Consider the following 26,079-nt stretch of genomic DNA (forward strand, 5'->3'; position numbering starts at 1 on the left):
TAAATTCAAGGAGAAACATGCCAAGACATATATTAATCAAACTATCAAAAATTAAATACAAAGAAAGCATATTAAAAGCAACAAGGGAAAAACAACAAATAACACACAAGGGACTCCCCATAAAGTTAACAGCTGATCTTTCAACAGAAACTCTTCAAGTCAGAAAGGACTGCAGGACATATTTAAAGTGATGAAGGAGAAAAACCTACAACCAAGATTACTCTAACCAGCAAGGATCTCCTTCAGATTTGATGGAGAATTTAAAAGCTTTACAAACAAGCAAAAGCTGAGAGAGTTCAGCACCACAAAACAAGCATTACAACAAATGCTAAAAGAACTTCACAAGGCAAGGAACAGAAGACAAGGAAAAGACCTACAATAACAAACCCAAAACAATTAAGAAAATGGGAATAGGAACATACATATCGATAATTACCTTAAATGTAAATGGATTAAATGCTCCAACCAAAAGACATAGACTGGCTGAATGGATACAAAAACAAGACCCGTATATATGCTGTCTACAAGAGACGCACTTCAGACATAGGGACACATACAGACTGAAAGTGAAGAGATGGAAAAAGATATTCCATTCAAATGGAAACCAAAAGAAAGCTGGAGTAGCAATTCTCATATTGGAGAAAATAGACTTTAAAATAAAGACTATTACAAGAGACAAAGAAGGACACTACATAATGATCAAGGGATCGATCCAAGAAGATGATATAACAATTGTAAATATTTACGCACCCAACATAGGAGCACCTCAATACAAAAGGCAAATAGTAACAGCAATAGAAGGGGAAATTGACAGTAATACATTCAAAGTAAGGGAGTTTAAAACCGCACTTTCACCAATGAACAGATCAACCAAAATGAACATAAATAAGGAAACACAAGCTTTAAATGATACATTAAATAAGATGAACTTAATTGATATTTATAGGGCATTTTAAACAAAAAACAACAGAATACACATTTTTCTCAAGGGCTCATGGAACATTCTCCAGGATATATCATATCTTGGGTCACAAATCATGCCTTGGTAGATTTAAGAAAATTGGAATTGTATCAGGTATCTTTTCTGACCACAATGCTATGAGACAAGATATCAATTTAACAGTACACTACTTAATAACAAAGTGATCACTGAAGAAATCAAAGAGAAAATAAAAAAAATACCTAGAAAGAAATGACAATGGAGACACGACGACCCAAAACCTATGGGACTCAGCATAAGCAGTTCTAAGAGGGAAGTTTATAGCAATACAATCGTATCTTAAGAAACAGGAAACATCTCAAATACACAACATAATCTTGCAATTAAAGCAATTAGAGAAAGAAGAACAAAAAAATGCCCAAAGTTAGCAGAAGGAAAAAAAATCATAAAGATGAGATCAGAAATAAATGAAAAAGAAATGAATGAAACAATAGCAAAGATCAATGATACTAAAAGCTGGTTCTTTGAGAAGATAAACAAAATTGATAAACCATTAGCCAGACTCATCAAGAAAAAAAGGGGAAGGCTCAAATCAATAGAATTAGAAATGAAACAGAAAAAGTAACAACTGACACTGCAGAAATACAAAAGATCATGAGAGATTACTACAAGCAACTCTATGGCAATAAAATGGAAAACCTGGAAGAAATGGACAAATTCTTAGAAACGCACAACCTGCCAAGACTGAATCAGGAAGAAATAGAAAATATGAACAGACCAATCACAAGCACTGAAATTGAAACTGTGATTAAAAATCTTCCAACAAACAAAAGCCTGGACCAGTTGGCTTCACAGGCGAATTCTGTCAAACTTTTAGAGAATAGCTAACACCTATCCTTCTCAAACTCTTCCAAAATATAGCAGAGGAAGGAGCACTCCCAAACTCAATCTACGAGGCCACCATCACTATGATACCAAAACCAGACAAGGATGTCACAAAGAAAGAAACCTACAGGCCAATATCACTGATGAACATAGACGCAAAAATCCTCAACAAAATACTAGCAAACAGATTCCAACAGCATATTAAAAGGATGGTCTCCTGGGGTTTATTCCAGGAATGCAAGGATTCTTCAATATATGCAAATCAATCAACATGATACACCATATTAACAAATTGAAGGAGAAAAACCATATGATCATCTCAATAGATGCAGAGAAAGCTTTCGACAAAATTCATCACCCATTTATGATAAAAACCCTTCAGAAAGTAGGCATAGTGGGAACTTTCCTCAACATAATAAAGGCCATATATGACAAACCCACAGACAATATTGTCCTCAATGGTGAAAAACTGAAACCATTTCCACTAAGATCAGGAACAAGACAAGGCTGCCCACTCTCACCACTCTTATTGAGCATAGTTTTGGAAGTTTTAGCCGCAGCAATCAGAGAAGAAAAAGAAATAAAAGGATTCCAAATCAGAAAAGAAGAAGTAAAGCTGTCACTGTTTGCAGATGACATGATAATATACATTGAGAATCCTAAAGATGCTACCAGAAAACTACTAGAGCTAATCAATGAATTTGATAAAGTAGAAGGATACAAAATTAATTCACAGAAATCTCTGGCATTCCTGTACACTAATGATGAAAAATCTGAAATTGAAATTAAGAAAACACTCCCATTTACCACTGCAACAAAAAGAATAAAATATCTAGGAATAAACCTACCTAAGGAGACAAAAACCTGTATGCAGACAATTATAAAACACTGATGAAAGAAATTAAAGATGATAAAAATAAGTGGAGAGATATACCATGTTCTTGGATTGGAAGAATCAGCATTGTGAAAATGACTGTACTACCCAAAGCAATCTACAGATTCAGTGCAATCCCTATCAAACTACCACTGTCATTTTTCACAGAACTAGAACAAAAAAATTCACAATTTATATGGAAACACAAAATACCCCGAATAGAGAAAGCAACTTTGAGAACGAAAAATGGAGCTGGAAGAATCACACTCCCTGACTTCAGACTATGCTACAAAGCTACCGTAATCAAGACAGTATGGTATTGTCACAAAAACAGAAATATAGATCAATGGAACAAGATAGAAAGCCCAGAGATAAACCTACACACCTATGATCAACTAGTTTATGACAAAGTAGATAAGGATATACAATGGAGAAAAGACAGCCTCTTTAATAAGTGGTGCTGGGAAAACTGGACAGCTACATGTAAAAGTATGAGATTAGAACACTCCCTAACACCATACATAGAAATAGATTCAAAATGTATTAGAGACCTAAATATAAGACCGGACACTCTCTAACTCTTAGAGGAAAACATAGGAAGAACACTTTTTGACATAAATCACAGCAGGATCATTTTTGATCCACCTCCTAGAGTAATGGAAATAAAACCAAAAATAAACAAATGGGACCTAATGAAACTTCAATGTTTTTGCACAGCAAAGGAAACCATAAAGAAGATGAAAAGACAACCCTCTGAATGGGAGAAAATATTTGCAAATGATTCAATGGACAAAGGATTACTCTCCAAAATATATAAACATCTCATGCATCTCAATATTAAAAAAACAAACAACAGAATCCAAAAATGGGCAGGAGACCTAAATAGATATTTCTTCAAAGAAGACATACAGTTGGCCAAGAAGCACATGAAAAAGTGCTCAACATCACTAATCATTAGAGAAATGCAAATCAAAACTACAATGAGGTATCACCTCACACCAGTTAGAATGGTCATCATCAGATTATCTAGAAACAAAAAATGCTGGAGAGGGTGTGGAGAAAAGGGAACCCTCTTGCACTGTTGGTGGGAATGTAAATTGATACAGCATCTCTTGAGAAGAGTATGGAGGTTCCTTAAAAAAACTAAAAATAGAATTACCATAAGACCAAGCAATCCCACTACTAGACATATACCCAGAGAAAACCATAATTCCAAAAGACACATGTACCCTATTGCTCATTGTGGCACTATTTAAAATAGGCAGGTCATGGAAGCAACCTAAATGCACATCGACAGACCAATGGATAAAGAAGATGTGGTACATATATACAATGGAATGTTACTCAGCCATAAAAAGGAATGAAATTGAGTATTTTGTTGAGACATGGATGGATCTAGATACTGTCATACAGAGTTAAGTATGTCAGAAAGAGGAAAACAAATATCGTATATTAACACATATATGTGGAACCTAGAAAAATTGTACACATGTACCGGTTTGCAGGGCAGAAATAGAGACACAGATGTAGAGAACAAACATATGGACATCAAAGGGGGAAAATGGTGAGGGGTTGGGGGTGGTAGTGTGATGAATTGGGAATGACATATATACACTGATGTGTATAAAATTGATGACTAATATGAGCTGCTGTATAAAATAAAATTATTTTAATGCTATCTTTTGTGAGTATACCTGTAGAAATACATTTAATCTCTATTAATAAAATCAAGCTCAGATACTCAAAAATATAAGCAAAGGGTCAAATTTTCCACATGATGGAGAAAGGAAATTGGGTTATGTGACCTTCCCTTGACAACTCTCCCTACTATTGGTTTTGATTGTTTTGAGTTTTGTTATAGCTAGTTTGGAAAAATTTGGTGTTCCTAAGAGAGAATTTTGGAAGAATTTCACTCATTTTATTCTTATTTCAGTGTGTCAGACTCAATTTTCAAGAAAGATCATATTATCCTCTATAAAATATATCCAAAGAGATAAGGTGCAAGACTGGACTTTGCACAGATTTGGGGATGATATCATGCAAAGGGGGAGGTTATAATGAATTGCTGTAACTTCTGATCTTTGATGACAGATCAGAACACAGATAATTTGTGTCTTTTAGGGTAGGGGTAGGTTTTTTGCATCAGTGTATTTGTTGAATAATTGAGATGATTGATAACAGGAAGCAATCATTAAATTTAGGCTTAGTTCAATTGTAGAAGAAATTTTTTAAATGGCACCCAAGTAATTGTTGTTTTAAACAACACTGCTGATGCCTAAAGAAAAAAAATAGTAAAATTAATAACTAAAGGAGCTACTTGGGTATAAATGAAAACTGACAAGGAGTAAATCAAGCTCTTTACTTTTCAGGTGATTCTGTTTTTATCCCATGAACAGAGGAAGCTTTATGTATAAAGGAAACCTCTCCATTCAAGTAAGCAGGTCAGTCTCTCTGGGAATTTAATATTTATCCCAATGATTCTAATTAATCAAGAGAGTTCTAGAACTTGTGCATTTCTACTAGAGCCAATTTATAAACTAGAAATAAGTCAATGCATATGTGGTTATCATTAAATTATAGCCACCCTTCCCTTATGTATTTTATCCAGTATTTGAGATTTTTTAAATCTTTACCTGAAGTTTTATACCATATTTAGAGTAGACTTAACTCCAAAAGAGTCTTCCATAAAATTATAAGTATCCTAAATTTAACAATTATCCGTAACCTTAATTTGGTTGAGGCCCATAGAAAAATATTCACACAAAATTTCTACCCATACTGAATTCTAATATGACAAAAATCAGTAATGACATTAAACCAACTAGTTGTATGTCTATATCTGTTTTGTTTTCTTAAGAATCATGGTTAATTTAGAATATTTGTTTATTCCACATTATTTATAAAACAAACCTTTTGGCCTAAAATCATATTCTGCTAAGAGGCAATATTGAAACTCTGTGTATTATTTCAGCTCTGACACAAAAAGAGTTTGGAAGTAACCCTTACCACAAAAATAAATAAATAAATAAATAAATAAATAAATAAATAAATAAATAAATAACAGCTGAATTAACCAACAAAACAATGACTTTTCTTGAATCCATCAGAGAATTGAGGTTGCAAGGCAATCTGCCACACCAAAACACAAAGAGACAGGTGAATACAGAGAAATAGTTGAAATCAACTTACCTGAATGCAGAAACCACTGAAAGAAACTAGTAGAAACACGTAAAAGTTAATATTGAGGAACTGTTGAAGGCTGAGTGTATACAAGTTTAAGAGTGAAAAACTCCTGGGAGCTGCAGATGCAGAAGGGTCCCACACTTTTGTGGATTTTACTTCCAAGTATCTTTCAAGGTTACCATGGTGAAGAATATAAAAATCACCTATTCTTTTAGGGAGAGGTAAGGGAAGAGAAAAAGTAATCATTTTGAAGTAAAGCCCATATATTCTCCATAACAAACACATAATTTTTAGTGATTAATACTTTACTAGAGACTTATCTCACATAGGTGGAAAGTCCAATTACCCAACTAGAGCCCCATATAGCCTTCCTGTCTCACCTAAGAAAGGGGAAAAAAAAAAAAAAAACGGTTCTGGAAATTGCATCCAAGGAACACAGGTTCACTAGAGATTATTCATAAGATTATAGAATTCCTTCCATCCCCATTTCTTATTACCATATTAACATGATTTCAGTAAGAGTGAATTACTGCTAATATGGCTGTAAGGCTCAGACTCAACAAAAATGGAGTTCTTATGAATATATATAGACAAGGGAGACAAAAGCAAGAATTCTAAAGGGATCTAAGATCCCTGACACCTACAACTATAGTTAACATTAAACACAGCTTAATTTCTAGCCAGATTAACATAAAAGTTCACACTAAAGATCTATTTTACTTAGTTTCTACTATCCAATATATCTTGTCTATCTTCCAACAAAAATTTAGAAGGCATGCTATAGGTAGTAAAGAAATACCATCTGAAGGGACAAAGATTAGAAAAAATCTCAGATATGGCAGAGATGTTGGAATTATCAGACAAATAATTTTAAATGGCTCTGATTGATTTGTTAAGAGCTCTAATTGGAAAAGTAAATAAACTGGAAAAATGGGTACTATAAGCAGAAAGGTGTAAATTCTAAAAAAAATAATTTAAAAAATAATTCTAAAAATCAAAACCACGACCACAGAAATAAATAATACTGTCGATGGGCTTATCAATAGCCTTAGTATGGCTAAGTAAAGAATCAAAGAACTTGAAGATATGTCAATAGAAACTTCCCAAATTGAAATAAAATTGTTTAGAAAGAATGAAAAAACATAATAGAACATATAAGAACTGTGACACAATTTCAAAAAGCATAACATAACTTTAATTGATATATTAAAAAGAGAATAAAGAAGGAACAAAGCAGGAAAACTAATTGCTGAGAACTTTCTGAAGTTAAGAATAAAAACCTAACCATAGATTCAGGATATGCACAGAACATCAAGCAAAATAAATAGCAAAAAAAAAAAAAAAGGACTCCTAGGCAGATTATACTTATATAAAACTGTAAACCAAAGACAAAAAGGAAATATTGAAGGAGGTCAGAGGGAAAAATCTCCTAACCTACAGAGGAAAACAGGTAAAGTTTACAGAGGGCTATTCTCAGAAATCATGCAAACAAGAAAGGAGTCAAGTGAAATATTTAAAATGTTAAAAATGCCAATCTAGAATTCTATATCCAGAAAAGTATCATTCAAAAGTGAAGAAGAAATAAAGATTTTTTGCAGACAAGCAAAAGCTGAGGGGATTAATTGCCAGCAGATATGCCCTGTAAGAAGTATTAAAAAGAAGATCTTCAGAGATATGGAAAATTCTGTAGATTAGACACTTGGATTTACATAAAAAAAGAAAAGCATTGGAAAATGAATAAATGAAGGCAAAATTAAAAAAACAAATGATTGCTTCTACTCTTAAATGATCTAATAGGAAAAAAAATGTTGGGTTATTAATTAACACATCCATCACCTCACATATTTATATTTTTGTATGTGTGAGAAAATTTGAGTTCTACTCTCTACCAAAAAATCCTTGTTTAAAGTAATAATAGTATTAATGTATTTATTACTATAGCATAAAGGTAAGTGAAATGAATGACAACAACTTTATATGGGATAAGAATTCTCTATTCTAAAGTACAAGCACAATCCATGATCAGTATAGTATTATTTGAGAGTACATTTAGATTAGTTACAAATGTATATTTCAAACTCCAGGGAATCCACTAAAAGGTTGTATAAAATCAGTACAACAGATATGTTAGAGGGGAGAGAAAATGAAAAATATATATAAATTTCTCAGTTAAAACCAGAAAAGAGAAAAAAGGAAAAGGAAAATAAAAGAACAAGTGCAATGAAGAAAAACAGTTACAAATATGGTAGCTTTAAATCCAACTATATCAATAACCACTTTCATTGTGAGTGGTCTAAATCCACCAATTAAAAAAAATTGAAACTATCAGAGTGGACTAAAAAAACAAGACTCAACTACATATTGTCTATAAGAGACTCACTTTAAATATAAAGACACAGATTACTATCTAAGAAAAAGAAAGCTAGAATGGTATAGAAAAGAAGTCAGACAAAGCAAACTTCAGAACAAGGGGAACTATCAGGGATAAGGATGGGCATTACAAATTGATAAAGGAGTCAGGTGCCTAGGGAGATATTACAATCCTTAATGTGTATGCATGTAACAAAATAGCTTCAAAATACTTGAGGTAAAAAGAAAAATAAATAAACCCACCACTTTAGCTGGATATATCTATACTTCCGTTCCAGTAATTGATAAATCAAGTAGGAAGAAAATCAGTAAGGTTATAGTTTATCTAAAGAGCTTAATTGATGTATTTAATTGACACAGAATGCTCCATATGACAACAGTGAAACATTCTTTTTAAACTCACAAAGAACATTCATGAATGGAGAGCACCTACTGTTCTGTAAAACACACTTTAATCTTAAAAAGAATAGGTTATACAAAGTATGTTCTCATACCATGATGGAAATAGAATTCAATAACAGAAAGATAGCTGGGAAGTCTCCAAATATTTGAAGATTGACCAACACTCTTCTAAACAACACACATGGATAAAGGAGTCTTTAGAAAAATTAGAAGATATTTTTAACTAAATGAAATGAAGATACAACTTACTAAAATTTATGGAATTCAGAGAGAGTAATGCTTAGAGGGAAATTTACAACAATAAACGCACATATCAGAATAGAAGAAATACTTCAATTCACTAATTTTTTTATTTTATTTATTTTTTAAAATAAAGTTATTTATTAATTATTATTTTTTGCCTGCACTGGATCTTCATTGTGGTACCCAGGCTTCTCATTGCAGTGACTTCTCTTGCTGTGGAGCACGGGTTCTAGGTGCACAGTCTTCCATAGTTGTGGCACAGAGGCTCAGTAGTTGTGGCACACGGGCTTAGTTGCTCTGTGGCATGTGGGATCTTCCCCGACCAGAGTTTGAACCCTTGTCCTCTGCATTGGCAGGCAGATTCTTAACCACTGTGCCACCAGGGAAGTCCCTCTTTTTTTTTTTAAGGTTCCTCCATGTATTTTTGTCTTCCTCAAGGTCTTTTTTTTTTATTTTTTTGGAAGTTAAAGTATTTATTGATGTGTTTAGACTCTGTACATTCTCCACAGATCAGATTAAGGAGTTTGTAGGTGAAGTTTATCTGTGCATAGTGGGAAGAGTCATGGATGGGGTAAAGGGGATGAAGAAAAAAAAAAGTCACAGGGAAATAGAAAAAATAAAATAAAATACATCACAGGTTACCAGAACCTTCAGAATTAAAAAAAAAGAAAAAAAAAAACAACAAGGAAAATAAGATAAGCGGCTGTGAGTGTCAATATCAACTATATGAGCATCACAAAGACACATGTGGGGCTTCCCTGGTGGCACAGTGGTTGAGAGTCTGCCTCCGATGCAGGGGACATGGGTTCGTGCCCTGGTCCGGGAAGATCCCACATGCCGAGGAGCAGCTGGGCCCGTGAGCCATGGCTGCTGAGCCTGCACGTCCAGAGCCTGTGCTCTGCAATGGGAAAGGCCACAACAGTGAGAGGCCCGCATACCCCAAAAAAAAAAAAAAAAAAAAAAAGTGGGCATGCAAGAAGCTGAACAAAGCAGGTAAACTGTGACCAAGATCATGAAAGTTAGTAAATATTTTTTCCAAATGTTTGGAATTTATCATTCAAATCATATGAAATTATGGAAGGACTATAAACAATAAATTATAGTTTATAATATAAATATAAACTATAAATATAAACTATATTTTTTTCTGCAAAAGCAAAAAAATATGATCATATAGATTAATACAAAAAAAGCCTCTGGTAATGGATTAGACTTGGAGATATCAGTATGTATCTATATGTATGTATACATATATGTATGTATACAACCACCTGTGTAAATACTCCTATCTATAAATACAGGTGGTTACATATAGATACATTTATAGAAATGTATATAAACATAGATTTGTATACACACATATATTTTCTTCCTCTGTCAGATGAAAGGTCCTCGATGCAACAGCACTCTGGTATCAATCAGCAAACTTGGGGTCCAGATCTTGGTTTCTAATGCCGTTTTCCAATAAAAGGAACCAGGGCTCTTTAGAGAAATGGTTTATTCTAGGAATAGGGCAGTAAATGTAGTATAGCATCTTGTAGTACTAGGAAGTAAGGAAGTGCTATTAAAAAAAAAGAAGAAGAAGATAGCATTATGTCTAAGGGATACAGTGCCAAATTGAAAGAGCTCCTAATAGGCACAGCTGGAAAAATTTAAGAAACAAATAAAATGGTAGTGTTTGATTATAACTCAAAGTAAAAAATAAATACCCACAATCCATAGCTATAACATAAATGACTGAATGAATAAAGTATTAATAGGAGAGAAGATATAAATCTCCCTTGCAGAAGAATTCCAAATAATTTATGTAGATACTATGCCCTAAATGAAGGGAACATAAATCCTCACTCCTTAAGTGTGGGCTCTGCATAGTGACTTCTTTCCAAAGATAAAGGTATGGAAAGGTTAAAAAAAAAAAAAAAAGAGTTTACAGTGGAAAAATCTGATAAACACTATACCAGCCATGTGATTAAGATCAATATTGACAGTGGGGCCTCCCTGGTGGCGCAGTGGTTGGGAGTCCGCTTGCTGATGCAGGGGACATGGGTTCATGCCCCGATCCGGGAAGATCCCACATGCCGCAGAGCGGCTGGGCCCGTGAGCCATAGCCACTGAGGCTGCGTCCGGAGCCTGTGCTCCGCAACGGGAGAGACCACAGAAGTGAGAGGGCCGCATACCGCAAAAAAAAAAAAGAAAAAAAAATATTGACAGTGATAACTAATGTTGATAGTATGTACTTTGCTATTATGTGATGAAAATGGCACTTGACATCTATGTCCTTTCTTTGAAAAAAACACATAATCTCAGTCTAGTTATGAGAAAAACAGAAAAATGTCAAATGAATGGCATCCTAGGAAATACCTGGCCAATATGTTTCAAAACTATCAAAATCTTGAAAATGTAGAAATTCTGAGAAATTGTCCACAGCCAAGAGGATCTTAAGAAGCCATGTAAGTAAATGGAATGTGGTATCCTGGATGGGATCCTGGGAAAGGAAAAGATATTAGGTAAAAACTAAGATACTCTGGAAAGAAGTATGGACTTTAGATAATAATATATCAATCTTGGGTGATTAATTGTAACAAATATATTTTACCAGTGTATTATATCTATAATTCTTCCTGCTGTTACAGTTGTTTCACCCCTTTGTTTCTGTAGGGATTTTCTGGCCCTAAGGAAGTTGTCATACTTGTTTGTTGTTTTATTAACTATTATAAAGTGACATCTATTGTTCATCATGCCCTAGATAGGACTCACAAGATTATCCACCTGTTACAGTTTATGATTATGCTCAGCATACAACATAAGGAGAGAGGCAATGCACTATTATTCATTACTTCCTTCAAGCTTACCTACATTACAGTAAACAGCCCACATACAAGGACAAACTCAGCTGGGCACTTTTAAGATAACTTCATATATCTTTGCTTCTGCCTTTACATGTCTGAAAACAGTCTGTTCCTGATTACTATATCTTACCTACAGATGTGTCTCAAGAGTCTCCCAACATAATGTGATCAAAGTTTTCTCATGCCACAGACTGTTATTGTCATCTTTCTAAATTAGTTCAAATCTCCCTAGAAATGGAACCATTCACCAGAAGCCATGTTAGCAATGAATTAATGAAATTGCTTGTCTCCTTCTCAGCTGACTTTTCTCCAGTGCCCAGTCTCCGCAGCCACAAGCCTTTTTCAGAATACCTTCCTGTGTATGCTCAATTTTGCATTCAATAGTTTCACTGTTGGAACTTGAGTCTACGACCTTAATACGACCTTGAGTCTACGACACTTAGATATTCAAAACAGTGAAATTGTTGTAGCAACACCAGTCAAAGACATATTATAGTTAGTGCATAGTTCACAAATCTTGCATCACTGCTCCATCACCTTCTTACTGAAGTTTGAAAGTTCACCTTATAGTGTCACTTTGTGTGAATAAGCAAAGATCCTCTGTCTTCTAAATATGGGCCTTTATGTGGTAGGAAGGTCAGAGATTTATCCCAAGCTTATGAGATTTGGAGGACTTTAGTAGAATAGGAAACTACCTCATTCCTCTTATTTATGAGTGTCTTTGAACCTAAGAAATGTCTCGTTTGTATACATCTAGATAATCTATCTATATATTTAAGGAGTTTCCAAAGCAAGGCAGGAGAATGTAACCTTGAAAATAATATGAAATAGCTGTATTGCACAATGTTGTAAATATTAGTTGAACACAATGAGACATTTGCTAGGGGCCGAGGAACCAGAAAATTGCAAGCATTTAAGAGAAATATCTCTTACTTTAAATTCACTTGCAGTTCATGGTGACTGAAAGCTGCTAAAGAAAAAGAGAAAAGAGTAACAGCAGCAACAAAATCCCTCATAAGATTAATAGCCACCTACTGATTGTAAATGTGAAGAGGACCTCTCCAAACACAAAGCTGAAATGTAGAGGAATCCACCTTTATTAAAACCCCTGACATCCTGTCCATTAATAGATAGGCTCTGAATACCACATACAGCAACACTTTGCAATGTTGTTTTGTAGAACTTGATTTTCACTTCCTGGAATCAAATCTTTGTCCTAGCCCCCAAAATGTTTTCATCGTATTATTCCTAATCTTGATTTCCTTCAGTCAGAATTATGTTATTATTCAAAAAACCCCCAAAAATATTGTAAATTTTTTACAAAAGATTGAGTATCCTTGCCAATCTGGCCCCAGAAATACTTGTTACCCATTTCCCTTCCTTCCTGGAGGAGCCTGATTTTTCAGGTGTTAAAAAATAAAGTATTTTGGGCTTCCCTGGTGGCGCAGTGGTTGAGAGTCCGCCTGCCAATGCAGGGGACACGGGTTCGTGCCCCGGTCCGGGAAGATCCCACATGCCATGGAGCGGCTGGGCCCGTGAGCCATGGGCGCTGAGCCTGCACGTCTGGAGCCTGTGCTCCGCAACGGGAGAGGCCACAACAGTGAGAGGCCCACGTACTGCAAAAAACAAACAAACAAACAAACAAAAAAAACCAAAAATAAAGTATTTTACAATGACATGAAGCAGAAGTCAGAGTTTGTTTCTGAGATTACCTTGCAACTGCAGTTGCATTCATAAAGGAACCTAGTACAGTGTGCAGAAAAGATGCAGGTGCATATCCTACAATAAATTTGGAAGTTAAGTACTCTTGGCACCTATTTCCAGAGACATACATTTGAAGTTAATGCTTACTCTTGTGTATATATAGACCATGTTTTGCTAAGACATAGTATATATGTTGAGGAGGAAAACAGCAGAACTGAGTTGGTTTCTCAGGAGAAACCAAACCTGCTGACACCTTGATCTTGCACTTCTAGCCTCCAGAACTGTGGGAAGATAAATCTCTGCTGTTTAAGCCATCCAACCTGTAGTATTTTGTAAGGGAATCCTTAACAAACTAATATAATACTAAATTAGAGTTACCAGAAAAAATACAGACTGTCCAATTAAATTTGCATATTACACAATGCTTTTTGCTTGTTTCTTTGTTTTAAATATGAGAATGTCCCATGTAATATTTAGGACAATCTTATACAACAACAACAACAACAGCAACTGTTTATATTAAATTAAAATTTAAATGGGTATCCTATAATTTATTTGTTAAATTTGGCAACCAAAATCTATGGAAAAGGCTTCACAGAGGAGGTACCATTTGAACTGGAAAACAAAAGATAAAAAAAATTATTTTGGTGAGAGTGGAAGTGCATTGAGGCCAGAGAAATCAATGTGAGAAGACCCCAATGGAAATTTTCAACAATTTTCCCCACTGTGTTTATACTGTAGCAAATATTTCAGCCAATATCATTTTAAGTATATAGAAATGACAATTTAATTAGATACGGAAGATCTGTCATCTATCACTCAATGGATTCTAAACCTGGGAGCTTTAAAAAATACATCAATTGGGTTTCCCTGGTGGCCCAGTGGTTGAGAGTCCACCTCCGATGCAGGGGACACGGGTTTGTGCCCCGGTCCGGGAAGATCCCACATGCCGTGGAGCGGCTGGGCCCCTGAGCCATTGCCACTGAGCCTGCGAATCTGGAACCTGTGCTCCACAATGGGAGAGGTCACAACAGTCAGAGGCCCTCATACTGCAAAAACAAACAAACAAACAAACAAAAAGCCACATCAATTTGGGGGGACTTACCCAGAGTGATGGATCACTAATTTAATGTGACTAAAAATAGCTAATTAGCTCAATTTAAACACATCCCATATCCATAAACCAAACTGAACAGGCTGAGATCTGTTCCCTGGACAGTTTCTCTACAATTGAACCTGAAACCTTAATAAACCCTCTGCTGAAGAGAAGGCCATGTTATAGTGGCCCTCTAGGAACCATCTCTATCTTTCAAGTTTTTATAAAACTCTTTAACATTTTAAAGAAATTCTTTAACATTTTCTTAACAGTCTGAATTTACATGTGTGTGTATAAATATATTCACATGTGTTTTCCCTTAACCAAATCTTAGAATGATCTCATAATGCCATATCCATTTTGTTAGAGAGGTAAAAATAAATAAACAAAGCATGAATTTTACTTACAAATTTAAAACTCTTGTTCCTTGATAGTGGAGGAACCCTTTAATCTTGATAATTAAAGCCACGTGTTATGGACACAGGATACTATTCAAAATAAATGTTATGCAATCCTGGATCTGTTTGACTACTGCTTGCATAATTTACTGAGTCTGAAAGACTATTTTATAACTTATATGTTAAACTTCAGGGGAGGTCAGTTGGTAGAAAGGAAAATGTTACTAACTGGTCCTGTTGAAAGATAAAGAAATTGGCCAACAGTAATGAATATCTATGTCTATTTTTCAAAGACTCTGAACTGAGAGAGGGGAACATTACAGTTCAAAATCATAGAAGATAGGTAGCAGCAGGAGTGACAAGATGAGACCAGGAAGAAAGGAATTAGGAGAGAATTCAAGTTGAGTATAAGAGTTAAAGGAATCTACATAGTCAGACATGTACATAAAGACTGGACACATCAGGGTCATTCACAGTGGCCTGGTGCTATCACTTAGAAGTCTCCCTCTCTTTGGTGATTAACTAAACTTATTATCTTTGAAGGAGACCTCTTGACCCAAATGTGGCTGCTGGGGCTTCCAATCTCAGTGGCATTCTCCTTTGGCCATAAGAATGAGTTTGAGAAACAGGCAAGCCAATCAGAATAGCTCAACTTTGTGGCCACACAGTTTGGATAAGGGAGGGCAAAGGATATACGCCAGGTCGATTAAACATCTCCTGGGAATTTTTAATATGGTCCCTCCAAGAGAGTAGGTATTTTTCCCTTGAATAGCAAGCTGTAAAGCTGTGAACTCAGAGCTGTCAGTGACTATGTTCCCAGCCATGTGCAGAGCCCCGAAAAACTGAGGCCAACATACAATCAGAATATAGGAAGACAAGGGTATATAGTCTATATCACGTATCTCCCTCTCCCTCTCTCCATCTCTTCTTGCGTGTGCATGCACACACATACACACCACAGACACATGCACACACACAATTGGTGAATCTTATTTGGTTGATCTTGTTGTGGGCTCTCCCATTCTGTGTGTGCGTGTGTGTGTGTGTGCATACGTGGTTTGGTTAAGTGGGCCAACTAATTTTCCTTTTTGCTTGAATGGGTTTGTGTTTGATTCTCTCACTGACAACCAAGAAAAGTCTTGACTGATTCTGAGCCCTGGCTTTACTTTTATGTGGTCATGAATTATTTGAACTTTGCCACATACCGTTCTAGTTGACCTACAGTTATTACAAGGAAGAAGTTTAACTTGATAGGTATCCTTCTGTATTTGGAATCATTTCCCTTGTGCTTCTACCTTTAGCTCCAGTAAAACAGAACATCAGGTTGCAGGGTTCAGAGGAGGAATGGGTATTCGATGAACTGCAGATTGTTCTTTTTAAAACATTACCATACCCCACTGGGCCTGTCTGTTTGTGGTCTCTTAAGGATGCTTTGAATGTTACCATATTTGGATCATTCCTCAAGCTTCAGTTACTACCCTGAAATTTACTCTTTCTCCCTCTCCTTGTGACTGAATTCTCTCTAACTTTCAATACTTTTCCTAAGGCTTCCCAGAACAAGGAATTCTTTTCACTCAAGCCATATCCAGCTGCTTACCTTTGAAGGATATTGTATAAGGATATATAAAGATGTGTAAGGATACATCTTATTCAATTAAGTTAAATATGTACCATTTTTCATAAACCAAGGAAAGGATAAATTGTCTTTTAGAACTAGCCTATAGATTTTTTGTTGTTGTTTTGTTTTGTTTTGTTTTTCCCATGGAGATTATTGTACATCTGAAATTTAAGTGAAGATTTCATGGAGGAAGAATATTCATATAGACGATAAAAGGTAACAGTACAACAGGATTAGGAGCTCTAACATCCTAATTTTCTTTTGGAAAGACAGAAGCCAATGAAGTAGAAGGTGAGATGGAATAGAGAAAACTGTACATTTATTTATAACCATTCCCTAGCTTCTACTTGGCTTATAGAATTCCATACCTCTTTTGGTCTTCATTCTTTAGGAGCTTGACCCTTGACTGAAATATTGCCTTTTTATTTTTAATTTAATTTAATTTTTAAAAGGGTTTCTGCCTTTTGGGAATGCAATTAGACTTTCCAGGACATCTGTATGTGAAGAAGGATAATAGCATGTCCAGTGCACATTCACTGAACAGGAATCTTAATATAAGGCAGGACTTTAAGGGTTCCATGGAAACAACAGAAAGTCATAGTCATCTTGGCCTGGTCATTTAAGAGAACTGGACATCCAGCTGTAGTTAGAAGCAGCTTCTCACATGGAAGTCAGCAATTATCCTCTTAGCCTGAGTGACAGATCATGGGCCTAGGCATTCTCCTAGGCTCAGGATCTTGGCTTCCACATCTGTGAAGATATTTCTCATCAGGCTTCCTTGTATATTCATGGTACAACAGGCTTCAATGATATTGAGAGGATCAGATCCCTTTTACCACTGTCAGGACTTGCTCCTCTCTTATTCCATACATCTTTAATCTCTTTCCACCAAGCTCCAATTAAGTCGAACAAGAAGAATAGAGTCAAACAAATAGAATACACATATTCTATTGTTTGAGATACACACACACACACACACACACACAAACACATTTTTAGGCTCTCACTTAGCTCTGGGGGAATAATGTAGTACAGAAAATACTGTAAAGTTAAGAAAATCAAAACAAAGAAACATTGCTTATAATTAAGCAACCAAAACCCATTCTCACCTGGCTGGCTTCTGGAGTACTATTTTCACATGGGCCTTTCTCAATAAACTCTAAGTTCCTTGAGGTCAGGGACTTTGTTTTATTTACATGGTCACTCTAAACAGCTCTGTAATACATGCTTGTTAAATGATTGAATAAATTAACCAGTTATTGGATTAATTGGCTGAGAAAATATTATTGACATAGTCCAAAGCTACGGAATCTCATGGTTGAAAAAAGAGGGAAAATTTTAATTGATGAGGACCCCCTGGATTCTTGAAGGCATAAATTAGCATTGAGGTAAATTTTGTGCTATTTCAATGGAAAGAATTAATTAGAGCCACAGCTGCCAAACCATCCCAAAAGTTTCCCTTGATCTCCGGCTCTGTTGTGATCCAAGGCCTGAAGGATTTTTTCCCACATGGTCTCCACAAGCACCTATCCCCAAGCACCCCTTTGTAGACCCCTAATCCCAGAGCATTTTTCATCTTGGCAGTTCTTGTGCTAAGTCTTAACTTCAAGGCTTTTGCTGCTGAGTTGGACCTTTGTTGACATTATCCAGACCACCCCCATAGGAAGGAGACACTCTTATCTTGCTTGTATCACAAGCCTGACCATACACTGCTAAGACCTTAGATGTAACTTTGACCCCCACAATTTGTGACAATTACATATAACATAACAGGAAGTCCTAAAAACACATACACACTCACTACATTTCATCAACATTACGAATTTATATTTTTATGGGTTGCATGAAAGTTAAACAAATTTAAATTTTAAATATTTTTCCATACTTTTAAAGAAGCTCCAGTACAAATTTATCCATAAAATAGTGTATGAGTTCCATCTGATAGTCTAAGTTTTGGTAGAAGCCTCTTGACATCCAAAGACTAACGTGTCTTGGGAAATTGATATTTACAGGCAACATCACAGGGACACGTAGCTTTTCATAACCCACAAGATTTGTGTTTGACAGCTTTATGATAGTGTAATTTTGAGGCACATAGAACACTGGTGCTTTATTTGCATTTATGTTTTTTGGTTAAACTTATAGTCTAGTCTTTTTTTTCCCCCCAATAACTGAAATCCTACCAATGGAAGTAAAAAGAAAAATATCTGAAACATTAACCAAAACCTCATGATATATTTGGTGTCTAAGTGACACCCCTCCATGAAGTATTGATTAGGCATACCAACCCCTCTAGCCTAATGGAAACATGATATATTCCTGAGATTTGTCAGTTTCTACCCCCTGAATTGTTTTGCCTGATGTGTGAGAGATTATGTTCTGTTCTGCTACATACTAACATAATAAATTTTTGTTTAAAAGCTACATCCACTATGTGTCTTCTGAAGACAATAGAGATTTAAGCATTTAACTTGAAGTAGCTACCTTAAGTAGCAACCTTGCAATAGATGGGTGAATGAGATTAAGCAAAGCTAAATTGGTAAATTCCCAGAGAATGATGCATTTATCTGAACTTGTTCCCCACCCAGCAGCTGGCATGTGTGTTGTGATATGTATTGTAAGAAGCACACTGATTTTTAAAAACAGTTACAATGTAAAAAAAAAAAAAAGCAGAAATGTGTGCCATAGAATCAAAGAAATGATAGATCAAAGAAATGTTCACATTATTAATATTAACCAAAGTATCCCCAAATCCTCCTAGTCTGTAACAATCAATTGTGGAATTTTAGCATGTATAACTAGGGAATATCTATGGGATTAGGTTGGTCAGCAAAAGCAAAGGCATAGGTGAGAAAGTGACCTCCATGCAGAGATTCATGAGCTGAGTAGGAGCCAAACAGGGTATATTCTAGGCAGAGGAACATCAGGGATAAATGCTGTTGGCCTAGAAATGAATGTGGTATTTTCCAGAAGTGAAAGAAGGACCCTGTGGCTAAGACTTCCTGGAGCAAAGATGAGAGTGACAGTAATTTAGATCATAAAGAAGGAATCGTGGCCTTGAAGGCCATATTCTACATATTCTAATTTCCATAAGGAATCATTGGACATATTCAATTTGATCAGATTTATTAAAAGGAATAATTGTCCTCCAAGAAAGTTGTTAAGGCCAATGTCAAGATTGTCTGTGTGTGTGTGTGTGTGTGTGTGTGTGTGTGTGTGTGTTTCTCTTCTCTGATTCAGTACTCAAGTCCCAGGGTTACTTTTGTGAATGAGACCTTGAAGACACGAAAGGATGATCTAGAATAAGCTTACCTTGTGAACCCGGGCTAATCCATGTAATCTTTGACAAGAAGCTTCTTAATTGAATGCATACTCATGTTTCATTTTGTTTCAGACCTTTCCTTTGAAATCATGATTATGTTATTGCTAAGTCTGAGCATGCCTTTGAATATTCTAAAGGAAAGCAACATGGAGAAACACAGTATCTTATCTTGTGTGTCATCTGTACTTGAGGAGTAAGGAACTAGTATAAATACTGGATGAATTATTTCAAGAGGGCCTCAAATGATACAATCTGGAATAACATGACTTGGGTTGGATGACACTGCACAGGTTAATCAATCAATCCCAGTGTCAAAATTCAGCTGAACTGCCAGCTTTTGGGATTCACATTGCCAACTGCTGGGAGAATACATGAGGACTTACTGGCTTTGGTATGTCAAGGCTAATTGTGCACTTTCTCTGAAAAAAACATGTGCTATGGTGGCCTTTATGCCTCCAAACATCTGATCGCCAAGATGAGGTATCAACGCTGCAGTGCTCAGCCCCCAGGGACGTACTTGTGAACTCAGTGCCTTAGTTTTTCTGGTCCTATAAAATTCCAAGCCAAGGACCCCATCATACCTTGAAACCTAAGTTTTTATTAAAATTTACTTCTTCCCTAACATTATGGCATAAATCTAACTACTTAGTAGTTATTAGCCTTTACTAACATTGTTTTTAAAGAAAGCTCATCTTGAGTGAAGAGGTAAAGAAATATAAATACCTACATACAATTTAGTGTTTTCTGATTAAACTTAAATGATTTTTTATACATTTTCAACTTAACCTTGATTTTCTTTTCAATGTTAAGGAGAAAAACACCTTCAACTACTTTTTCATGAGGACAATGATTCAGGATCTCTTAGTATATGCTGCTGTAAGAGGAACATGAAGAGAATTAAATAGGCACTCACACTGACCTTGAGTAGTTTATGATCTAAGTAGAACATTATGATGCAGAAATATATCTTCTGAGAATGCATTAGAGACCTTACACAACTTATGTGTTTAAATTATGTGCAAGCAAAAAGGTAAGGGAATTTAATTCAGTGATGAAGAAGAGAAGAACTTCAGTTTGAGGGAAAGTATCAAAGATTAGCAATGAATCTGGGAAGACTATTTGAAGAATAATTTGTTTTAGATGTGTCTTTCTAGAAAGAAAATAGTTTCAGCGAATTGAGTCTAGAAATTTCAAGCATGAGGATTTATCTTAGAAGTCTTGGTGGCAGACAGCAGATATGTGAATGATGTTGTCCATGAATATATTTGTCTAGAAAACATGTTACGTTGGATGATACAGTATAAATGTTGTAGTTGTTAATAAAAATAAATAGTGGGATGGAACTGTATGTGTTTGGGTCATCTATGGACATGTTTGGGAGACTAGACTTGGACTACATGTTAAAGGATATACAGAAAATGGATCAATATTGAAGGTAGGGAGGGGTCATTAAATAAGATAATGAAAGAGCAGATATATTTAGGGAGATTTAGTGAAATGTGTAAATTTGCACCAGGTGATGGAGATCCATAAATGCTACAGAGTAGATCTGCATAACTGTCACATTTTAAAGTAAAAGATCTGGAAAGGGGTGTATAAGTATGCCATTAGAGCCATTTTCTTTTTCTGGCTGAGGAGCCGATTTGCCTGTAAGCCCTTCATATCTTCAACTTCCTTTCTGTCCCCAGTGCTCCCTCTTCCCCTCCTCCATATAATGTGTCTTCTTCAAGATGGAAGTAACATTCCTATGTTCAGAATTACAGAATATGCTCTCTTTTGTATCTTGTTTCCAGTACACTGACATACAAAGACTCAACTATTGACAGTAATCAACTAATACCCTACAGATTCACCCAAATAAGGCTGGGTGAAAGGGTTGAGGCCAAACCTCTGATTTCACAATGATTGGTTTAGTTCTATTTAAAGAAAAATGTCTTATTTGTAGCTGGAATTCTTACAGCCTACTCAGATCATCTAAACCTAAAGAACAAACAGACATTCAAGTGCAGTTTCCAAACCTTCACAATTATGAAATTATCTTTCTATTTTAAAGCTCAACTCAACCCTTCCGCTTGTACAGAACATCCCTGAATATTTTATCTGACAATTATAAATCCCTCCTCTAAAAACACCTCCTCTGAATTCCTGAGTCTATTCTGCTCAAAATTCTGAATTATATTCTGCTCAATAAATAGTCCCCATGGGACTTTAGAGAGGTACCTGAGCCTTAATTTTTTCTATCTCTTCTTTAACTGAAGTCTGCACATAGCAAAGCTATTTTTCATGTTAATAATCAGTTATACTCATTCAGATATATGAACTGTCTATTCCAGCTTTTAGGAATTGGAATTATCTTGACATGATCCTGAGACACACCAGTCCATGCACAAATTGCAGTGAACATCTTCGACCAACCCACTGCCATTGGGAAAATGGCACCAAGTTTTCTGCCTTATGAATGAGGATGACAATTTCTGCTCTTTTCCTCTTCCACTCATTTCAGGAAAAATACAGAAATAAAATTCTTTGAACTACCAGGAATCTTACTTAAATCCTCCAAATTATTAACCAAATGCCAAACATGAAAGGTTTAGTTTTGCTTCGAAACTTCAAATCTACCACATTGATGAGTAGTTTGAGCTTGACAAATCATATCCTCCTCCATCTCTCATTCTCAGAAGCTCCTGATCCTGTTGAGGTTGTGGGGAGTATCACAGGAACAGGATTGATGGAGGAGATGGGATGAATGCTATGGCGGAGATTCAAAGTCCTCAAATATTCTAGAACTTCAGTTTTATCTTAGGAAGTAAATGAACAGTTGAACAGGGAAAATGGTTGGTGTACTCCACCAAGAAAAAAGCTCTTAATAATATCTTATCAACTTGCCCTCACTTGGGGCTATTTTATACCCTTGTGAAACATCTTCAGAAAATGAGTCCCCAAATATTTCCACCTCTAACTGTTGTATGTTAGGCTCCTTTCCCTAAACCTGGCATTCAATGTGTCTTTTCTAATGCAAGCTAATAGTGCATTTATATTATTTAAGCTTAATGAAAGAGTTAAATGAACGTGTAAGTAAGTAGAAATGAAAAAAAATTTGGAGAAAATAGAAGTAGAGAAGGGGAGAGGCAACACTTTGAAAGGAGGGTCTTGGAGTGTGAAGTTCCAGTGATTGGAGGTTCTGTCCTTTGAAAAGATAACTCCACATACTGAAAGAGGACTTTTGGGGCCACCAGGACACAAGCCTTCATCTGGTGTCAGGTTCACAGAAGAGTGAGGAATTATTGAATATTTAAAAGATCAGAGATCTTGAAGATGGCAGAGGAGAAAGATGTGGAGATCACCTTTCTCCCCACAAATACATCATAAATATATCTACATTGGAACAACGCCTACAGACCACCTACTGAACTCTGGTAGAAGACCTCAGAATTCCCAAAAGTCAGGAAACTTCCCACGTACCTGGGTAGGGCAAAAGAAAAAAGGAAAAACAGAGACCAAAAAATAGGGACAGAACCTGCACCTCTGGGAGGGAGTTGTGAAGGAGGAAAAGTTTCCACACACTAGGAAACCCCTTTACTGGTGGAGATGGGTGGGGTGGGGTAGGGGGGAAGCTTCAGAGTCACGGAGGAGAGTGCAGCAACAGAGGTGCAGAGGGAAGGGGGAGAGATTTCCACACAGGATTGGTGCTGACCAGCACCCACAAGTCTGAGAGGCTTATCTGCTCACCTGCTGGGTTGGGTGGGGGCTGGGAGTTGAAGCTCCAGCTTTGGAGTTCTGATCCCATGGAGAGGACTGGGGTTGGCTGCGTGAACACAGCCTGAAGGGGTCTAGTATGTCACAGCTAGATGGGAGGGAGTCCGGGAAAATGTCTGGAACTGCCTAAGAGGAGAGAGACAATTTTTGGTGTGCGTGAGGAGAGAGGATTTAGAGCACCACTTAAACGAGCTCCAGAGAGGGGCACTAGCCTCGGTTATCAGTGCAGACACCAGAGACAGGCATGAAATGCTAAGGCTGATGCTGCAGCCAACAAGAAGCTTGTGTGCAAGCACAGGTTACTATCCACACATCCCCTCCCGAGAGCCTGTGAAGTTCGCCACTGCCAGGGTCCCATGATCCAGGGACAGCTTCCCTAGGAGAACACATGGAACACCTCAGGCTGTTGCAACCTCATGCTGGCCTCTGCTGTGGCAGGATCATCCCACATCCCATATCCACCCCCCCAATGGCCTCAGTGAGTGAGAGACAACTAATCAGCTGCTACTTTAACCTCGTCCTGTCTGAGTGAAGAACAGATGCTCTCAGGTGACCTACATGCAGAGGTGGGGCCAAATCCAAAGCTGAACCCCAGGAGCAGTGTGAACAAAGAAGAGAAAGGGAAATTACTTCCAGTAGCCTCAGGAGCAGCGGATTAAATATCCACAATCAACTTGATGTACCCTACATCACTGGAATACCTGAATAGGCAATGAATCATCCCAAAATTGAGCCAGTGGACTTCTTTGGGAGCAACTAGAGACTTAGGGTTTGCTTTCTGCATCTAATTTGTTTCTGGTTTTATGTTTATTCAGTTTAGTATTTAAAGTTTATTATCGTTGGTAGATTTGTTTATTGATTTGGTTGCTCTCTTACTTATATATATATATATATATATATATATATATATATATATAAACATATATTTCCTTTTTCTCTTTTTGTGAGTGTGTATGTGTATCCTTCTTTCGGTTATTTTGCCTGTATAGCTTTGCTTTTACCATTTGTCCTAGGGTCCTGTCTGCCTTTTTGTTTATTTGTTTGTTTGTTTGTTTAGTACAATTATAGCACTTGTTATCATTGGTGGATTTGGTTTTGCTTTGGTTGCTCCTCTCTTCTTTCTTTCATTCCTTTTTTTATTATCTTTTTATTATTTTTAATTTTAAATAATATTTTTATTTTTTTTTTATTTTAATAACCTTATTTTATTTTATTTATTCATTCTTTCCTTCTTTTTTTTCCCCCTCTTCTTCTGAGCCATGTGACTAACAGGGTCTTGGTGGTGCACTAGATGGGTGTCAGGCCTGTGCCTCTGAGGTGGGAGAGCCAAGTTCAAGACACTGGTCCACAAGAGACCTCCCAGCTCCACATAATATCAAATGGTGAAAGCTCTCCCAGACATCTCAATCTCAATGCTAAAACCAGCTCCACTCAGTGACCAGCAAGATAGAGTGATGGACACCCAACACCAAACAACTAGCAAGACAGGAACACAAACCCACCCATTAGCAGAGAGGCTGCATAAAATCATAATAAGGTCAGAGGAACCCCCAAACACACTACCGGACATGGTCCTGCCCACCAGAAAGACAAGATCCAGCCTCATTCACCAGAACACAGGCATGAGTCCCCTCCACCAGGAAGCCTACAAAACCCACTAAACTAAGCTTAGCCCTGGGGGCAGACACCAAAAACAATGGGAACTATGAACCAGCAGCCTGCGAACAGGAGACTCCAGACACAGTGAGTTAAGCAAAATGAGAAGACAAAGAAACACACAACAGATGAAGGAGCAAGGTAAAAACCCATCAGACCAAAAAAAAAAAAAAAAAGAAGAAGAAGAAATAGGCAGGCTACCAGAAAAAAAATTGAGAGCAATGATAGTAAAGATGATCTAAAATCTTGGAAATAGAATGGAGAAAATGCAAGAAATGTTTTAAAAGGACCTAGAAGAAATAAAGAGCACACAAACAATGATAAACAACACAATGAATGAAATTAAAAATTCTCTAAAAGGAAACAATAGCAGAATAACTGAGGCAGAAAAATGGATAAGTGACCTGGGAGAGAAAATAGTGAAAATAAGTACCACACAACAGAATAAAGAAAAAAGAATGAAAAGAATTGAGGACAGTTTCAGAGACCTCTGGGAAAAAAATAAATGCACCAACATTTGAATTATAGGGGTCCCAAAAGAAGAAGGGAAATAGAGAGGGACTGAGTAAATATTTGAAGAAATTATAGTTGAAAACTTCCCTAAAATGGGAAAGGAAATAGTCAATCAAGTCCAGGAAGTGCAGAGTCCCATGCAGGATACATCCAAGAAGAAACACACCAATACACATATTAATCAAACCGTCAAAAATTAAATACAAAGAAAAAAATATTAAAAGCAGCAAGGAAAAAGCAACAAATATCATATAAGGAAATCCCCATAAA

Source organism: Mesoplodon bidens, assembly GCF_964165515.1.
Source record: "Mesoplodon bidens genome assembly, chromosome: 13".
NCBI classification, from domain to species: domain Eukaryota; kingdom Metazoa; phylum Chordata; class Mammalia; order Artiodactyla; family Ziphiidae; genus Mesoplodon; species Mesoplodon bidens.